At 36.9% G+C, this 21,838-nt stretch overlaps 1 protein-coding gene and 1 long non-coding RNA gene across 13 annotated transcripts in view; one reads left to right on the top strand and one right to left on the bottom strand.

Moving 5' to 3' along the window:
- The window catches only part of znf512b (zinc finger protein 512B), a 146,075-nt gene that overhangs the window by 80,084 nt on the left and 44,153 nt on the right, over nucleotides 1-21,838 (bottom strand). The window lies entirely within an intron of this gene.
- On the top strand, nucleotides 7,181-19,978 carry LOC141380587 (uncharacterized). Its single transcript, XR_012398868.1, has 3 exons — nucleotides 7,181-9,341; nucleotides 15,767-15,898; nucleotides 16,594-19,978. It is a non-coding gene; the product is annotated as an uncharacterized lncRNA (long non-coding RNA).

Genomic DNA, 21,838 nt, shown 5'->3' with positions numbered 1-21,838 from the left:
TACTTCAAAAATGCTCAAAATTAACTGTCAGTGATTGTAAAAAATTATACTTGACACAATTGTCAAGTATATTATGAATGTGACAAACTTCACATTTGTCACATCCATAATACAGAGGTGTGACATCCATAACCAAACTTTTTCCTCATGAAGGCAAAAAAGTTTAAATAAAATAAAATCAATCATCTTTGTTCTATGAGCCAACTTTTATCCTTTAGTAAGAATTAGTTCTTTTCATTTGTGCAGTTTAATTCACAGAATGTCAACAAAGTATGTTGTACACTGTAAACTTGCAGAGTTCTTTGGTCTAACGCATGTTTATTTTCCTCATTTAATATATAAAAATGTTTACAGATTGATATTTTTTCTGATTATATATCTCTGTGGCTAGTTGTTTTGGAAAACATAAAAATATGTTTGAATGTAATGTTAAATACTTTCTCTGTGTATTTATGTTTGAAGTTTTTCCTGCAAATGTCACATCTATAATGGCGAAATTGCTCAGGATCCATTTGGATCCAATAATGGCTTCTGTGGAATTCCAGCCGTATCCTTCCCTCCTTAAAACACCTTGACTTTATCAAAGAAGATCCATTAACCCTACTTGAGATTAACGATTAGCTCAGACCTCACAATGCTGTGACTCTCCATATGTTGCTGACGTTCCCTCAGGGACTTTAGTGAGGCTGAACGAACATTTAGAGACACAGTCAATTGCAGATGCATACTGCGTACAAATTAGTGGCATTGCTTATTGCATGCGAGTCCCATGAGAATGCAAGATGATAGCATGTGTTTGGCTTTTTGGTTAGCAGAGGTCACGGAAGGTTGCCGCAAATCCATATGAACGGCAGCAAGGTCGAAACTTTGAGCAAACGGCAGATAATTACACACTAATACTCCATAGAGGCCTGCTGGCTTATGGCTGCTAAGCAACTACATAATAAGGACACTTACAAAGTGGCTTCAGACAAATTATCTTCAGAGTGTGTGTGTGTGTGTGTGTGTGTGTGTGTGTGTGTGTGTGTGTGTGTGTGTGTGTGTGTGTGTGTGTGTAAATGGGAGTGATAAAGGCCTTTCTCAGACTAAAGTTAATCAACCATTAATCAGCCACGTCTTTGACACGGCAGTAGGACGACACACTCCTTGAGTTAAAGTGAATGGCCAACAAAAAATAAATATGATCTCATTTACTCACATTCATTTCTTTGCAAAGTCATATACTGCTATCAGCTGAATTAAAAGAGAGCTATTACGTTTTTTTATATGACCATATTTGTCAATCTACGAAACAGACCATAAAAGCTTCATAAAGTCATCCATATCTAGATATCCATATAATTACATATATACCAGATATTTTATAATATTTTTTTTATAATCAGCTATGCCTGAGAAATGTACAAACAAATTGAATAAATAATTACAAAAATAAAATGTGCCGCTATTAATATGCTATATTCAGGAGATCATTACGAAAGGGTGAGCAAATTATGAAAGAATTGTATGATAATGAAATTTTAAGTTATGAAATATGATTAGTTTTCCCAGAGATGGGTTGCAGCTGGAAGGGCATCCGCTGTGTACAACATGTTGGATAATTTCATTCTGCTGTGGCGACCCCAGATTAATAAAGGGACTAAGCCGAAAAGAAAATTAATTAATGACTATGAACTACGAACCCAAGGAAATGGTTGCAATGTGTTGTCAAACATACTTATTTTACATTTTTATATATATAAAATAAAAAAAATAATAATATAAATACAAAATAACATTTTATATTATTTTGCCAATTTGTTAATAATTGCATTTTATTGAAAATATTTTTTATTCGTTTTTTAATGTTTTTAAATAATATTTTAAGCTGATATTTGGCCATGTTACAATGTGACCCTCCTATAGAACATCCTGCCATATTTCACTTTTTGGAGAAAAACAATGAAAAAATTATGCACTAATTAAATAAATATTTGTATTAGACAAGTGTGAAATTATTATAGGGTCAAAAATATATACTCTGAACCCCATGTGGATTCATACAAACAGAAAGTTCCCACACTTCCTAAATGTTAATTTAGATGTGCATTACATGTATTCTTAACTAGGGTTGGGTCCATCACTGATGGCTGATAGACATCACGATGCTGAGCCGACATCGTGATCATCCACCCCGCCCTAGTCGCAGCAGCAACTCACTCGCGAAGAATACACACTCCCATTTACCCTAATACGTCTTTGTTTTAAAATGACATTTTAGAATGAAAACGATCCACAGCCACAATGGTGTTTCACCTAGTATTTCTAAAAAAGCCTTTTGTCCACACTGTACCACTGCAGTAGCAAACACACATCATGTGACCACACACACACACATTCTGTCATACGCTGCAGTGTCTAAGCTCCAGCAGTCAGTGGGTGCTTTAAGCACAAAACCCCAGAGAGCAGTGCATGTCAGACAGTTTGTACCGCTGGATTGCGTCTCACTATAGTTGTTTACCATGATATTTAATTAACCTTGTCTCTATCTAACTTGTACAAGGTTAACTTATGGCAAGACTGCATGATTTTAGCGCCGATTTTGAGTCGCAGACTGGTTTTGAAAAATTGCAGACAAATAGCTGAAATCACAAGCAAATCAGTGCTCGCTCACATAAGTAACAATCATAGTGTGAACTATCAAAGACATGATCTGAGAGAATCGCAGATGAGTAACCAACACAATGAGGCTTTTGGCATGCTAAATATCTGGAGGCATGGGTGATTCAAACCATGCCGTGTGAAATGTGCTCTGATTGAAAATAACATCTGTGATCACCTACAGCCAATGAAAGAGCAGCATCCACTAGTATGAGTATCTGCAGGCTAGAGGGAGGTCGGCGGAGAAGGTCTTGTTTGGCTATTTGGACCCAAGAAATGGAGGCAAAACTTTGGCAGCAGCACCTGTGCCTGTTTGATGTGTCATCTGAGCAATACCACAACCGGGTTGAAAAATAAAGAAAAAGGTTGAGGAGAAATTGCTAATCCGGGTAAGCAAAATAAGTACACGTTTCACCCCACTAGGCTTCTTTCTAATTATGTAGCTAATTAAAAATATATGTTACATGGTCTCAAGTTGTTTCCAAGTCATTTATCATGTATGTTTGGCTGTGAGGTATAGTTTGCAGACTGAGACAATGTTGTCGGCTATTCTTCCTATTTCTAAATCATGCAGAAACAATTCCTCACAGGGTCAAAATTTACTGGTATTAACATAAATGTGGTAACATTTGGTCCCCACAACATAAGGAATACAACATATACACAAACACAGACTGCCAGATGTATTGTACTATATGCACGGCTTAAATCCTGTATTAAATCTGCTTTGTTATAATCTACCTCCTGGCTACTAATTTCTGAACACTCATTACATGTAAGAGCTGAACGATGATTCTTACATACCATCTATTTCACTCATTTGGATCTGGTTTGGGTGAAGTATTCCTTTAAAAATCACACACACACACACACACACACACACACACACGCACACACACACACACACACACACACACACACACACACACACACACACGCACACACACACACGCACACACACACACACACACACACACACACACACACACATACACACACACACACACACAGACACACACTGCTTGTGTGTATGGAGGACAGACAATTAGCCGTGTCCTCGATCAGCGTGGCTCTCACAGAAGGAGGAGGAAGGGCGGCTCTGAGACCAGACAACGTGCTAATTACATGTCACTGAGTCCTGCTATCAGCTCTTTTTCAGAAGCCACTGGCTGGCTCTTTCTTCCCTCCTCCCCGCCGATAACCCCGTTAACCAGAGCGGCTACAGGCCATTGAAGTCGATGACCGAGGCTAGACACTTCTGTGTTTTAAAAACAACACCAAATCAAAAGTGACCTATTTCCTTTGTGAATAAATGGCTCTGACCTTCTTTTGTAGACTGATCATCGGCGATGGAAAGAGCAGAATGAAAATAGCTTAAATTAGTGAAGATTCCTCCATTGAACAGTTTTGGAATCATATTATTGACATTTTTTGCTCACTGAGGATGTATGTGTTTTGTTTTTATGTGTACTCAAAGCTAAGTTTTTAGTTTCAGATGATTCTTTAGAAGTAATGATGTTAAAAACCAGCTTTGTTATCACAAAATTAACATAATTTTCATTAATTTGTGATATTTGTTACATTAATTTGTGATATTTCACACAGTTTTTTTATTGCAACATCAATGATCAGTACGCCATCAGTATACTTATAAACAGTTAGTTATTAATTTGTTATTAACGTACAAATATTAACCGTGTATTAGAGCTGCAACAACAACAAAAAAAAAATATGGTCTTGATAATTGAGTAGTCTTGTGATCATTATAATGATTAAGCAACTAATTTTCAATTATTTCACAGACTAATCTGCAGGATTTGATAAATTAGCAGCTTTTAAAGGTTATGTATGTAAGTTTTTGACTCTTCCAAAGCATAAAAATAGAATGATATGTTTGCAGATATTTAAGAAACATGCTAAGTGAACATTCTTGTTTATATGAAAAACAATTCTAAAGTCAGTTATTCTACTTTGAAAATGTGTGCAACATGTCAGACATCTGTCTTTGCTTTGATCATTTAACCCTCCCGATTTAAATCAACCTTAAATCAGCCTTTAGGTTCGACAGTCGGGCACTCTCCTGTTGGTGTTGTCAATCTGGCAACCTGCACTTGCAGTTGTTTTTAACCAGGTGTGCAATACCTAGTTCAAACACTCAGTGTCACACTTACATACTGCACCTTTAAATTTGAGAATGCCTAACATATTACTATTAATATTATACTCATGCAATTATAAAACAATACTTTTTTTTTTTTTTTTTTTTTTACAATGCACTAATTATTCTGTGAATATGGAACAAACAAACAAGAGATGAGATGAAGACTTTCATTTTACATTGACAGAGAGATATTAAATTATTTGTCTTAATACTATATAATAGTCAAGCAGTCCTGAACTGGATCATGTTTTAATCTGTGCAAAAGAAACAACTGATTTAAATGAAAGCTGCTCTTTAAAGAATATGTGGGTAAACCTAGGCATAGTCGAATAATAAGAGATCTGTTTATAGAAATGGCCATACCATGAGCCTCAATCACCTTTAAACCCCAGTAAAAAAAACAGGCCAATCAGAACACAAAACAGACTGTTGCGTTGCTCACGTGCCACGCCTTCTAGATTTGCATTGACTTTAGGTCACATTTTTCATCATTCAGGCCTGATGCCTTGACGCTTTATCAAAAGTTCAGTAGCCAGTAGGGACAGTAATTCAGTAGGGATCATTAATATGTACACCCCAGGCTGTGTTAACACTATATACGTTGGACAATTATTTTGAAAATAGTAGATGCAGAATGAATACAGCTGCACCAGATTGCTTTCTATGTGTTGCTATGCAATGGCTTCACAGGCCATCTGTTCACATGCATGTCAGGATTAGTGATGTGCGGATCGATACTAAAATATTGATATCTCAGATACCAGCTTTTTCTAGAATCGATTATCTTATAAAAAATATCAATATTTCAGTAATTTAGAGCAAATATGTAGTTTATTTGACATACAAATACAGTGGAAAGTAATTACAATTACCCTAGTTTATCTGAATAATGGCAACATATTCTGAACTATTTGTTCCTCCGCCAGCCAAGTCATGTGCATAATATTGCACTGTACAACTGCAGAGCACACTAGCTAGCCACTCAGTCAGTCCGCTGGCACATGTTCAGTCACGCTGTCATTGGATATGGGTGACCGCAAGCGAAGTTTTGTGTGGAGCTACTGTACTTCCATAAACTCAAACGATGCTTTTCGTGACACATGTAACAACACAGTGAAGTACTGTGGTAAAAACTACACACCTAATCAAACACCTACATTTAAATCACAAGACAGAATATGACTCATGACGTTATGACTAGGCAGTCAGAAGAGGAGGAAAGGAGAGGCACAGGTGCTGCTGTGGCGAGACAGACATCGAGCAGAGTCCTTAGATGGAGCAGGCAGGCACTATTCAGGTACAGAGAGAGAAAATGTGGCTGTATTTTGGGGGCCTGGGTTTTTGTGATCTTCAAGGGGACTGAATTAAAATGTCAATAAACTAAAAGGTGTGAATGTTTATTGTTTTATTTTAAGATGTTCAGGCAGGTGTTTTGAGATATACATGCTCAGATGCTGTCAATAAATACGTAGGTTGGCTCTTTTTTTGTATGATAATTCTTAATCAATAAACAATACACAAGAATAACCTGTAATATGGCTCGTATTCAGGATGAAGTGACACTTTTACGTATACTTCTTGTTACTTGAATTTCCCAAACAGTAATTTTTTTTCCAAAGTATCAGTATCGGATAGGTATCGTCGATACTCGCCTTTATTTTACTTGGTGTCGGATCGGATAGGACACCAGTGGTATTGCACATCACTAGTTAGAATGCAAAATGCAGGATGTATTGATTAAACATTTATTCAGCTCCACCTGATGAGGCATACGGTATGTCTAACTAAATATTTTTTATTTTATTGTGTTTATTGTGAAATTTGCAGAGTATATTTGTATTAACAAACACATATACTGCTGAGTATAAGTGTGCACTTAGTATAAAATGCACATTTATTAATGGTGTCATGTAACTCAGCTCTACTGTTATTTTACTGAAGTGAAAGAACAGCAATACACTTAATTAAACATCATATGTTCATGCAGAGGTTGATATTATTTCCTGGCTGTATTTTCATTTACATTACAACATTAAAATACAGCACAATACATCTCTGTCTGTCTTTGTTGTCGAGTTTAATTATAATTAAGCCTATATTGCCCACAACCCAACTCAGGAGCAAAATATGTTACTCTGATAGGTTTTTATTAAAGAGCTCACTCGCTCCATTTAAATAAAATAAATCTCAACCTTTTTCGATTGTTAAAATTTTTTATTGACAAATGAAGTATTATTATTTTGTGCATGTTTATTTTAGAGTACATTATGCACAGTGTGTGTAACAGAGCTTATTAATACTCACAACTCATTCAAATATGGTCAATATGGATCTACTGATTCTATGGGTATTTTATCAAGTAATAAAAAAAGGTTTCTGGAAATTAAAAAAAAAAAAAAAAAAAAAAAACTTACCTCAGGCACATACCATAGATATACAGCTCATTGAATCATTGCAGTATAGGGCACCTTTAAGTTTTTTACTTTTTTTTTCATTCTCTAATTAGTGCAATAGCACTATGTTGCGCTTTATAGTTTTACAAGTTCTACATTCCAATCACATTAATGCAAAGAGCAAATCGTCACCTTGGGAGCAAGTTTTTGCATTTCTTAGGAAACAATATGTAACATTTGTTTTTTAAATAAAAAGTCTTAAAATGTAAACAACTAATTAAAAAAACATCCCATGATGTAAATAAGTTGTCATTTAGTAAGAATATGTCAATAACTCAAGTTTGACAAAAATGTTAGATAGAACCTTATAACTCTAAGGTGACGAAATATGTATAAACTGGAGCAGAAAACAATGTTCGATTATACCTCTAAGCTTGCACATTTTTATACAGATTTGAAGGTGAAACGTTATGAATGAAGTATACTTGACAACAATAGTGACTACTATTGCCTATTATTAAGATACTGGCTGTTCAACTGTACTATTAAAGCACATATTCTGCATGATATTTTCCCACATAACTATTCAATACTTACACCTAAGTACTACCTTAATAACTATTAAGAAACAGACAATTTATAAGTGTATTCAGCTAAAAGTCATAGTTAAAGGTTTATTACTGATCAGAAAAGAGGTGAAGTAATTTACACTTGTATTATTATTTATTATTTGACCCAAAAAGATGATGCTTGTGAAGGAACATCATCTACATGATTACAAAGGCTCCTCAGGCGTCACAGTGGAGGTATCTTGTTAGTTTTAACAAGAGTCCTGTTGGATGGAGGATTAGACATAATCTTTGATCTCACCCGGGAGAGTCAATATCAAAATTACACGCTGTTTAAAAGAGTGTTTGTGAAGCTTTAAGGAAGAGCCACGCTTGGGCTACAGGCTATTGTGGGTGGATTTAAAGACCCACGGTTTATGATTAGGAGAATTAGACAGATCTGTTGAGACTGAATTAGGCTAACGCACACTTGCGAGACTTAACTGGTACATAAAGACCGCGTTAAGTGTGTGTGAACACTTCAGTACTTAACAGATAAGTAGCATAAATGTAAACGCATTAGAGCAACGTGGAAGAAGATTTTTGTCTGTTTTTATGACACTTCTGCTGAAGAGGAAATGAGGTGTGAATTTTAATTTAGCTCGGCAAATATACAGGTCCTTTAGATAAAGAGCATAATTAAAAAAAAACATCGCTCTGGGGGAGGACATGTTTGTGTTGCTGTGGGAATGAGAGCCACTTGTCTTAGTCAGGCCACTTCCAGTGCGGATGTATTCACACACATTACTGGCAAAGTCACAAGACTTAATAATTTATGCTTTTTCATTAGTGCTCTTTAATAAGGCAAGCTCAAAACTCATGATCTTTACTGCTTAACTCACTCTTGCACAGTTTGTACTTTGGATGTGAAAGAAAGTGCTGGGTAAAATAGCCAAAATATGTGACCACAAATGCAGTCTTAAAGGGCACCTATTTTAAGATTTAAGATAAGTCTCCAGAATGTGTCTGTAAAGTTTCAGCTCAAAACACGCATCAGATTATTTATTAAACCTTTCAGAATATTGGATTTGTTTGCTCTGTGCACATTGTAGCTGTTTTTGTGGCCTATGCCTTTAATGCTAGCTTTCCCCACCCACAATTCCCAGGTGCCTGTCAGAGTGTGTCCTCATTTCCTGCCGCATCAGATAATCAGCATAGTGATTAACATGAATGAAGCAGACTCATGTACTGTTTGTGAGAAATACTACAATAAAAAAGTTCTCAATAATTATTTGATGTGTTTGTTGTGGAGTTAATACATACGTTTCTGCAATGATGAGTCTTACACACACAGTGGTCCAATCCCATTTCTATTTTTGTACCCCTATCACTTCCCCTTCCACTTGGCCCTTACAACTGAGGGTTAAAGGGAAGTGCTTCAAAATGTACCCCTAAGAATTATGACAGCACTACAACATTTGCACACATGACCATATTTCTTTGCAAACTCTTGCTTCCTATGAGATCAGTCGATGGCGACTGCTGTGGTTATATCAGTTGTGGTATTTTTTTATATTTATCTTAAGGAAATCACTGAAGGCATATAGTATGTTATCAGAACGATGTAATGTGGCAATAAGATCATCACTGTACTGTGTATATACACAGTAGCCATATTCAGCTATGTAAACACACGAAAACAACACTTACATTATAGCAGACACTGTAAACAGCACATTCTCAGCCCCTAGACTTTTCAGTGTATTCGAGTGGCATCGAGTGTCAGAATGTTGTGGGACTGCTTTGCAGGAGTTATGATTATGGATTATAGGTTGTAAAATTTAGCTTTTTTTTTGCGCCCTTTTTTTAAAGCTTGATTGTAAAACACGTACGCGGTTGTGAATGTATTAAAACACATGTTTGTTTGTCGTAAAAAAATTGTAATAATGACAAAAAAATACTAATTTGGGGATCTCCTAACTTCCGTGTTCAGTATTACTGGTGTTATGGCTGGTGTATTCTGTGAAATTTTCTTACCTCTTGGTTTTGAGTGTGGTCCTAAAAAAAAAAAATGTTCGAAGGGCTATTCACCCCTTCCCCTTAGCCCTATGTCTTCAAGCTAAAGAGAACTGGGACACCCCGACTCCATGACGTGAACGCGCAAAATGAGGGGTAGGGGTAAGAGTGAGGACTAAGGGGTAGAAATGGGATTGGGCCCAAATGTGACAGGAAACACGTTAATATCCATCGCTGTATGGATATCCATTAAGTTAACGATCAAAATAAACCTAATTTAACGTTCAGAAACCAGGATTGCATTTTTTTTTTATCATTGTGTCAACACTGATATGCAGTATTGTTGATGAATTACAGTGATTTTACCCTCTTTAACTGACTTTATTACAATCATGTACCGATTTACTGAAAACTCATTCTTAATAATGACTGATGATCACAGAGTGCTGAACAGATCTTGTAATCCCAGTTGCTTTATGCACATCCTGTCTTGTTATGATTATAATCTATAGTTATATCTATATACAGTTGAAGTCAGAATTATTATCCCCCTGAACTATTAACCCTCCTGTTTATTTTTTTTTCCATTTCTGTTTAACAGAGAGAAAATTTATTTGAACACATTTCCAAACATTTTATCTTTGCAATGATGACAGTAAATAATATTTGACTAGATATTTCTCAAGACACTTCTATACAGTTTAACACAACAGTTAAAGGCGTAACTAGGTTAATTAGGTTAACTAGGCAGGTTAGGGTAATTAGGCAAGTTATTATATAATGTTGGTTTGTTCTGTAGACTACTGAAAAATATATAGCTTAAAGGGGCTAATAATATTTACCTTAAAATAGTATTTAAAAAATTAAAAACTGCTTTCATTCTAGCCGAAATAAAACAAATAAGACTTTCTCCAGAAGAAAAAAAAAATATTATAGGAAACACTGTGAAAAACTCCTTCCTCCATTAAACATAATTTGGGAAATATTTAAAAAAGAAAGAAAAATCAAAGCAGGGCTAATATGTCTGACTTATAATATAGTTAAATTATTAAATTAATCTGATAAAAAGCATACAACATTTTCACCCTTAAAAACATGTTTAATGCTTGAATGCAAGTTATTTGCTAATATGCTGCCCTTTAAAATACAAGATAAATGTAGCAAACTTTGACACTCTTGCTGGCGAAGCTATGCACACAAAATAACAGAGATGTTGCATGAAAGCAGGATCAAACTTAAACACTGCCAAAAAATAGACCTATTTGTAGGTCTAGTCTGCTAGTCGACACTCTGCCTGCTTGATCCACTGTTTGTTTAAAAACTCTTTAAAAAGTGTTGGTGAATTATGCTCATTTTATATGTACCTAAATCACTGGCAGTTTATTGGTGATAAAGTACATCCAGGAGGTCGTTATCACAGAATAAAACTCGACAGGCTTTTTGGCTGCTCAACGCAAAGCGAAAGGATGCTGTATAATACTGAAAAAACAATGCTCTTTATCCAGCTTAGTACATACAGTATGGTAATATTTACTGCTATGATAATATTGTAATGTGAGTTATGTATCAAGATACATAACACACCCCTGATAGATACTGCTACCTGCAGGTATGAAAAGATACATCATCCCATGTGGGCACCAAATATTTGTTCTGGTTTCTGTCAGCTACACTACCTGACAAAAGTCTTGTTGTCGAGTTGATGATTTAGAAAGGTGACATAAGGTAGTTTTTTTCAGATGAATCACCTGTTGAATTGCATACCAGTTATCACAAATACTGCAAAAGACCTATTGGAAAACGCATAGAGACAAGATTCTCACAGAAATCAGTACAGTTTGGTGAAGGTAAAATCATGGTTTGGGGTTACATTCAGTATGGGGGCGTGAGAGAGATCTGCAGAGAGGAGGGCACCTCCAAAAGTCTGAGGTATCAAGACATTTGTGCTCCCCATTACATTAAAAACCACATGAAAGGGCAAGTTCTTCGGCAAGTTACAGTAGCGCTCCTTCTCATACTTCAGCCCCCACATCAAAGTTCTTGAAAGCAAAGAAGGTCAATGAGCTGCAGGACTGGCCAGCCCAGTCACCAGACATGTCTGGGGTAAGATGAAGAAGGAGGCATTGAAGATGAATCCGAAGAATCTTAATGAACTCTGTAAGTCCTGCAAGAACGCTTTCTTTGCCATTCCAGACGACATTATTAATAATTTATCTGAGTCATTGCAGAGATGTATGGATGCAGTCCTCCAAGCTCCTGGGAGTCATACACAATATCAAATATTTTCCACTGCACCATGATTTCATATTCTATACTGGACAGTATTTCTTTTAAGTGACAAGAATTATGCCTGAGCAAAGTCAGACTTTAATGTCCTAATTATATAATTAAAAATAAAGGCATGATCATGTATTATTTTTGTAAAATAAGCATAATCTAGAGGCCCTTGCCTTTCATGTAAGCCACTTCTTATACCAAAATGATAAACTGGAAGTAAAGTTATTATTTGTTGTTCCTAAAACTTGGATAGGCGACAAGACTTTTGTCAGGTAGTGTATTATCTATTTGGTGTGTTCAAGAGCAGTGTTTGGTTTGGATGGAACAACCCGTAGCCATTGCAAGCTGAAAACACAGTTGGTTTTTGTTGCTGCAGTTCATTGATGTTGGCCTGGTATGTCCCAGGTTTAAAGTTAATTCACCCACTTAGAGCTTGGTGGACAACACTGCTTTGCACACATACAGTAGAAACATTAGCTTTACTGCTGTGAACATGCTTTAATACATGCCTCTTTGTACAAGACACCAACTGTCCAAAATCTTTACGCGCACACACTCTCTCACACACACACACACACACACACACACACACACACAAACACACACACACACACACACACACACACACTCTCATTGTCTTGCTCAAATAAACCACTCTCTGTGCTCCAGCAACACCCTAACAAAATAAAAGCCTAACAAAAGGTGTGTGTGACACAAGCAACCCTCAAGACACAAGAACAATTATTGAGGAAAGACAATTAAAGAGGAAAGATAATAATAAAAAGGTAAAATCTGTTTATGACCACACACACATACACACACACACACACACAGATGGGTATGCTGTAATTTTTGAGAGAGTGAGACCCTCCCAGCTGTCTTTGGCTGCAGCTGCACACTGCTCATTTTCATCCTTACTGGAGCTTTGGAGAGAGAGAGAGAGAGAGAGAGAGAGAGAGAGAGAGAGAGAGAGAGAGAGAGAGACTTTGTGTGTGTGTGTGTGTGTGTGTGTGTAAGCGATGGAGGAAGGGTAGAGGCAGAACGAAGAGCTGCCAACTGCATAATGATCTCAAATAACCCGGCCACTCTCTTCTTTGCTTTGCCTGCAACAGCTTCTTCACACACTCGCGTGCACACACACACACACACACACACACACACACACACTTATGCATGCACACACACACACACACACACACACACACATTCGTTCACGTATGCATAAACACACAGACACAAACACATGCACACCAAACACACTTGCTCACACACATACACTATGACACAGACACACGCTTGTTCTTTTATGCACAAACACACACACACACGCACAAACACTCTCTTTCTTTTGCACACTCACACATGTACACGCGCATACACTCGCACACATGCACACTCTATGACACACTTACATACATACATACACTCATGCACACCCGTTCATTTATGCACAAACACACACTGACACAAACACTCTCTCTTGCACAGTTACACATGCACACACACATGCACACAATCACACACACTTGTGCACACACATGCACACTCGATGACACACACTTACATATATATACACACTCACGCAAACACACAGGCACACAGTCATTCACATATGTACATACACACACACACACACACACACACACGTTCATACATACACTCACGAATATGCACCTTGCATACATACACATACGAATACACTATCTTGCACACTCTCACACATGCACACTGGTGTACACACATGCTCACTCTATGACACACACACTTACTGTACACACACACACAAACACACACTTGTTTATAAATGCACAAACACACACTGACACTCTCTTGCACACTCACACACATGCACACTGCTGTACACACATGCACACACTATAACACACACGCACACACACACCTTAAGCCTCTTATTGTCTTCTGTTCTCGTCAGTGTTGGAGCAGCTCTCGTGGGTCTTGTGTGTACAGTAAGTGAATGATCTGCTTTACAAACAGCATCAAGCATTACTAATAAAAGCAACATGAGAAGCTGACATCAGGATATCAGCTACAGCAGTCATAACTGATAAGAACACACTGTGTCATTATGAATGCTGTGAAAATCTGTTCAGCTGTATTTACAGTCCAAGGTAAACATCATACTCTAAAACACTTTGGCATTCAGCACTCATTAAGTATTCATCAACTCTTTATTATGCACCCTTTAAATGCTCATTAGATGCTCATTATGTTTTCACTCCTTCATTTATTTTTCTTCGGGTTAGTCACTATTTTAGAGGTCACCACAGTGGAATGAACCACCAACTATTCCACATTATGTTTTTACGCAGAGGGTGCCCTTCGAGCCACAACCCAGTACTAGGAAACACCCATACACACTCATTTACACACACCACGAATGATTTCGACTCCGTTTACACAAATACGTTTAAGTTTTAAAACGTCGTTTTAGAATGAAAATAATTGGTGTCCACACTGGCGTTTCACCAAGCGTTTCTGAAAAGATCTCTGTTCAAACTATACTGCTGAAAACACACATCATGTGACCACACACACTCTGGCATGTGCTGCTGCGTACAGTATGTGCATATCTGAGCTCCAGGCAGTCAGCGGGTGCTTTGAGCACAGCTCCCCGGGTGAGACCAGCACAGGTCCGACAGTTCACCAAGAATCTTCCACTGGATCTAATCTCACTATATTTGTTAAACATGATATTTAATTAATCTTTTCTCTATTTAACGACTCTTTAGTATTTTGAATTTATTACTTGTTCTCAGGTAACATGTTTTGGCTGAGCGCAAAGATAGGTTAATATATTAATTAATGTAACTGTACACTTAAGACATGAAAAATTACTGTTTAATTACACTTTTTGGGTGAACTGCTTAGGCTAATTGGCCTTAGTGTATGTGTGTATGAATGTGTATTTGTGTTTCCCAATACTGGTTTACAGCTAGATGGGCAATCGCTGTGTAAAACATACGGTGGGTAAGTTGGCTGTTCATTCCACTGTGAAGACATGTGCATTACACAAAAAACATATGCTGCATCAGTAACCCTCTGTGGCGAAAAAGTGTTCTGTCTCTGAAAAAGACACTTAAGCCCAATCCCATCTACCCCTTAGCCCTTCCCCTTACCCCTACCTTTTTTTTTACGTGCCCATCAAGGGGTAGTGGTGTACCAATTCTCTTTAGCTTGAAGGCGTAGTGCTCAGAGCAAAGGGTATACACACCTTCAAACAAAGATTTTTCAGGACCACACTCGAAACCAAGGGGTAAGAAAAATTTCCCAGAATACACCAGCTGCACCAAGAGGTAAGGAGATCCACAAATTAGTATTTTTTGTCATTATTACAAATTTTTACAACAAACAAACACGTTTTAATATAGTCATAACCGCGTACGTGTTTTACCATCATGCTTTAAAAAAAAAAAACGATAAAATAAAAACCATTATATTCCGCAATCCATTCGAGATCTATAATCCCTAATAATAAGTTCTGTACAGCAGTCCCACAACATTCTGACACTCGATGACACTGGAATACCCTGTCAGAAAAGTTTAGTGGCTGTCAATGGGCTTTTTACAGTGTCTGCTATAATGTTAATGTTGTTTTTGGTGTGTTTACATAGGTGAATATAACCACTGTGTTAAATGCACAGTATTACGATCTTATTGCCACATTAGATCGTTAGGATGACATAATATATGCCTTCGGTGATTTCCTGAAGATAAAAACCAAAAAAATACCACAACTGGAATCACAACAGCAGTTGGGATCATCTGATCTCATAGGAAGCAAGAGATGGCGATGACATATGATGACGTGTGCAGGTGCTGTAGTGCTGTCCCAATTCTTAAGGGTAAATGTTGAAGCCCTTCCCCTTAACCCTTGGTTGTAAGGGCCAAGGACAAGGGGAAGGAATTGGGGTACAAAAATAGAATTGGGATTGGGCCTAAGCCGAAAGAAAATGAATAAATGAATGAATGAATAATAATTATATTTCAATCATTCATTAATTTTTTTTCAGCTTTTTCCCATTATTAATTTGAAACACTATGGCCAATTTAGCTTATTCTATTTTTCTATAATGCATGTCTTTGGACCGGGAGGAAACCCACAAAAACACAGGGAGAACATGCAAACTTCATGCAGAAATGCCAACTGACCCAGCTGGGCCTCAAACCCGGGACCTTTTTGCTGTGAGATGATTGTGTTACCCACTGCACAATTTAAAAGTAATATTTTTTTAATTATAAATAATAATGAGCGATGCAGTGGCGCAGTAGGTAGTGCTGTTGCCTCACAGCAAGAAGGTCGCTGGTTCGAGCCTCGGCTGGGTCAGTTGGTGTTTCTGTGTGGAGCTTCCCTGCGTTCGTGTGGGTTTCCTGCCGCTGCATCCGGTTTCCCCCACAGTCCAAAGACATAAGGTACAGGTGAATTGGGTAGAGATCGGTTGCGACTAGAAGGGTATCCGCTGCGCAAAACATGCTGGATAAGTTGGTGGTTCATTCCACTGTGGAGACCCTGGATTAATAAAGGAACTAAGCAAAAAAGGAAATGAATGAATGAATAATAATAATAATGTTTACTTTATAGCACATTTCTAGTGATTAAGGATGCTTCACAACAAAAGTAAAAGAAAAAAACACACACATGCTCATGAAAAACAACACAAATGCCAATACTGAAATATTGCTGAACATTTTGAAGAAGAAGAAAAAATAACTGTTTACTGTAAAATCAGTAATATTAGGTCCCAAAATTTCTCTATGAAATTTCCCCCACAAACAGGTGTAATCCTTGGGGAAACAGTCGTTTTAAACTCCTGTATGCAATAGTATGTCGTAACTTGTTTAAATATTTTCCAGATAAGTTCAATTTTTGGATGTGACTTCATTTTACTGCATGTGGCTGTAATTAGCAATTAGCTGAAAGCCGTCCTCTCTCCGTCCAGCCTCATGATTTCCAGCACCCCTGGCAGCGACACAGCAAAAATGTGTTTCACAGAGAAGATGGAAGAAAAATCAATTCCCCTGAAGTCCTGAAGACAAAACACACCCTTCTGAGGGAACGCTTCTCTCTGACAGCTACTCAGCCAAGACACTGGATTTCCACTCCAGAATCAACACTTAAAACCCACATGGAACTGTTCTCCACCTTCTCATGTCTCCTTCATCTTTACCAGCCTCCTTCACATCCACATTCAGCATAAAACTCTGAAATCTCTCAACTGTGTGTCTTCTCAAAGACTTTTCTGAATTTGTTGAACCGATTTGTTGAACCGATATTGTTTCAACACAATTAAATATAATTTTAGTGAAATTTACATATGACATAGCATAAAGAGCTCTCATTACTCATTGGAAAAGTGTTAAGTGTAGACTCGATCAAGTTAAATATTTAAACATTGTAATTCGCTTTGTGCGATGTGATTATACATGCAGTATATTGTATGGACAAGTTAAAAGTCTATTGTTTTATATTATGCATATGCTTTATCGCTTATTTTGTGGTTTATTATTACTTTCATTATTTAATGTAAAATAATCTTAACTCCACAACAGAGATTTAAACAGAGGGTGAATAAAAATACAGGGTTGAAAGATATATTTAGCAAATACTTGATGTTGGGTCAGTAATAATAAGCTTTTGAAAAATGTTTTGTATTTCATTAATATTCCTTTTATATTTCCACATTCTTAATTAATCATTTGCCCTAAAGTTCTAAAAACAGATAAATAAAATAAGAAATATAAACAACAGTAGTTTCCTATTGAATCTGATTGGCTGATAGCTGTGAGTTATTGAAGCAATATCAGCACTCATGTAGCCTCTACACCATTGTGTATTAGTCCACCCACACCAGCAGAGGATCACAGTTAGACAAATATTGCAGCTGTTGGACAAAATAATGTATTTTGATGCTTTTTTAGTCATGAATGTAGTTGTTTAGATTGCAACTATGCCTGAGCAGAGCAAAAACACAGAAATAGAAAGCGGTTCTAAAATAGAAATTTTAAACATTGTTGTCACAGATGATTATTTTTTCCAGTGTTGGGTTTTGACTGGAATGGCATCGTAAAACATGTGCTGATAAAATTGGTGGTTCGTTCTGCTGTGGCAAGTCCTGATTAATAAAAGGCACTGAGCCGAAGAGAAAATGGTGAGGACAAAGATCAATTTTATTGCAGGTCATGGTAATGTGTCTCGTGTAGTTAGGACAAAGGAAACAATCTGAATTCTACCAATTACAAAATCCTTAATTCTGTGTAATGTGCCTTTTTTCCCCATTAGCACCAAAGAAAATTTTTCCACAAGCTCAAAATATGCTGGCAATGATATATTCTTGGTGTACTCTAGGTATACATATACACATGACAAATATTTTACAGACTTTTAAGTAAACTTTAAACAATAGTGTCACAAAGTCCTGTGATTTCCTCAGACACAGAACCAGTATGACGGACCACATAAATCATGTGACTGAGAAACCCATTCCAGAGAACAGTGCTGTGGCACAGAAAATCACTAAGGACACCGAGTCCTTTGTTTTAAGCCTAGACTGAAGTTGTGTAAACTCAAAACAAGAGACACATTAATACAGAACAGTGTTTGTCCACAGTGAAATCAGCAGTGACTGGAGCTGTAGAGGCTCTGCTGGAGAAATTAAGGGTGTCCAGTATCATAACCAACAGCTGGACGCTTGCACCCTTCTCCATTTCCCACTTTCTCTCATTGTTCAACACTCCTCACTCATTTCCTCAGGCTCTGGCTGATCCCCAGATGAGTGCAGAGGTCAGGTAGCTCAAAAACATAACCCCCTTTTTTTAACTCCCAGCAGAGATAAGAAAACATTTCTCAGGATTAGTTTACCATGGAGAAGTGGGGTAATGTAAAAATGACTCTCTGAATCATTGGTAATCGAGTTCTTGTGGCGGTAAAGATGACGGCATCTTTTACAGGCTACAAAATACTTTGATAACCAGGGTAAAGGCAGTCTTGTGAAAATCGACTTGTAAAAAGACCAGGGGATCTTTTCTCAGTGATCGATGAACAAATGCCTAAATATGAGAAGACAGCAGAAACCTTCTCAGAAGAACACTGTTCACAGTTATATTAGAATTTTATGAACCTTACTCTGCAGTAAGGAAGTAAGCTCTTTTCTGCAATTGTTTTCAAGCCAGGCTCAATGGAAATATGTGCCCAGGGATACATTCTTGAGAACCGAAACATATTATTCGGACTACTTTTTCTTTTTTGCTTTCTGTTTTCACAAATCCACTAGAGGGTGCTGTGCACATTTTTGACAACCTCAAATATGTTATGTTGTGTTCGTACCAGACGTGGCACATGCGGATAAATCGTGCAATTTGCACGTAAACAGATCCATAAACATTTTGAGTTTACTCACTTCATTCGTACGTCAAATTTACTTCATTTGCGTGTCAAATTCACTTCACATGGGAGGGTCTTCTGTCTGCCTGGTGACTCTAGCTTCGTTACTAAATCACAAACATGAATTTTATTGAGAGAATAGCTGTGTTTATGTGCTTTATGAAGACTGAAAAACAGCGTTGATTGGTTTGGAGCCGTGCCTGATTCTATTACAGGTTTATTCAGAGGTGCACCCATGGCTTTCAGATGGAGGCTTTTAGTGGTGCTTCTGTCTAAGCCAAGCCCAGTTTGGCGAAATGTTGTCCGGTGTCGGCAAGAGGATATTTCCCTGGGACACCAAAAAAAAAGCACTACATTATAATCATGCCGCTACAAGAGAAAGATCCTGATTGGTTATTAAATAATAAATATTCACTGAAGTTCCGATTTTCCAATTCGAGTGATTCTGGCATAAGAGCATCAATTGCTCACACGAATTGCGTCATTCGCACCACCTCATTCGCGGGTATCAGGCTGTAGGATGTCTTTGCATTGACCTAACATGTAAATCTCTCAAACCACAGTCTATACTCAAATTTAGTCTATACGGAGGTGAACGGTCAGAAGTACTGGCCTATAGCGTTCGTTTTACATACAAAATACAGCCATTATGTACCCCAAGGTACAGTGCTCAGCATAATTAAATACACTCCATTTTGAAAATGAATATTTGTATCCATTTCTCAGTGAATATAGGCAGTGTTTTTAGTACATTTGAACTAAACAGTCTTATAAAACAGATACATTTATTAAACTAATATTCATTTATTCATTCATTTTCTTTTCGGCTTAGTCCCTTTATTAATCTGGGGTTGCCACATAGTCACCAAACATCTATAGAAATTGAAAGATACAAGATTTTAACAACATTTTTCAAATTTTTTTGCTTTTTGATAATCTTGGTTTTTATTCTTTTTAAATGTATTTAATATTTTTCCAGAACATATATAAAGAGTAAAAATGTTGGGTATTAACATTGCTTATGATTTTGTGCTATATAAATAAGACTTGAATTTGAGTTGAATTAGAATTTGAACTTGAATTGGGGTTGAAGTTTATTTAACCATAAATGCTGATAAGAATACATGTTGATCTGTTAATCACGTCTTCGTAAATATTTTAGAGATTAACACAGCTTGTACTTGCATTTTTAATGGATTGTTTCAATATTTGATGTTGTTTTTATTTTAATACAAAACCCCTGAAAATCTTTTGTATAATAAAAAGATTTTTAAGTTCATGTTTACATGTTTCTGTATTATTCCAGACATTTTGTGTTATTTGTGTTTTGTATTCACATGTCTACAATTAAAAAAATAGGGACAATGTGGCATCTGTTAAATGCTTATTAGTTTCTGTTTCTGGTAAGTGTTAATACGTATAGATCAATACTAGCTTTGCAATTGCCAAATAAGATTTCGTTATCTAACATATCTGTCTGTAAGCTAACACTGGTCTTACTGAGAACCTGCTCTGTTCTCCTCACATCAAAGCTCAGTTACTCTTCCTTGACTGCTGTTCTGTCTGCTGGTCTGACCACAGGCTTATAATCGTATGGCTGTGGTCCATCATTTGTGTGAATCTCTCAGAATATCTTATCTCGACATCCAAACGCGCACCGCGATCAGTTGTCTTCATACTGTTTATATGCGCTATCCCTCAATCCGACGTCACTTCCGGTCTGGAGATTTTTCAGATGCAGAAGTACATTTCTGTGACTGAAATTGACTCCAGATGGCTTAATAATTAACTTTAAAGTATATTTTAAAGAAAATCTTCCTACTTGACTCTTGCACACATTGACTCACTGCTATGTCTAACCTACAATAAGCTCTTTAAAGGAACACTCAACTTTTTTGGGAAATAAGCTTATTTTACAAGTCACCTAGACTTAAACATTTGACAGTTTTTTAACCCATTTAGCAGAGCCCTCAACCCCCAACCTTCCAAAGACATTTTCTTATTTAAAGCTTGACTCTTCTGTAGTCACATCATTTACTAAGACCTATGGATAATATAAAGTTGCTATTTTTAAGGTAATTCTGGCGTAATAATCAAGGAAATGTGTTGCCTTATGGCTGCAGCAGGCCTAATGATATTACACAGCACCTGAAAATATTTCCCGGCACCCAGCACTACACTTGCACCACCAGTTGGAATCAGTGTAATATTAAAACGCCAGCAGCCAAGGTACTGTCCATTGACTTTAATGCCATTATATAATTGACTGAGGTGCCTCGTGGGATCCATATTAGACATTACACTTTTTCCAATATTAAGTAATACACAGCTTTCTATCTCTATATACTGTAGTAAGAAAATCTCTGATGAGGAACTTTCAGATATTTGTTCTGAGGCAGTCTGC

This window comes from Danio rerio, chromosome 23 (genome assembly GCF_049306965.1).
Source record: "Danio rerio strain Tuebingen ecotype United States chromosome 23, GRCz12tu, whole genome shotgun sequence".
NCBI lineage: Eukaryota > Metazoa > Chordata > Actinopteri > Cypriniformes > Danionidae > Danio > Danio rerio.
Note: the sequence above shows the minus strand (reverse complement) of the source record. Positions and strands in the feature narration are given on the sequence as shown.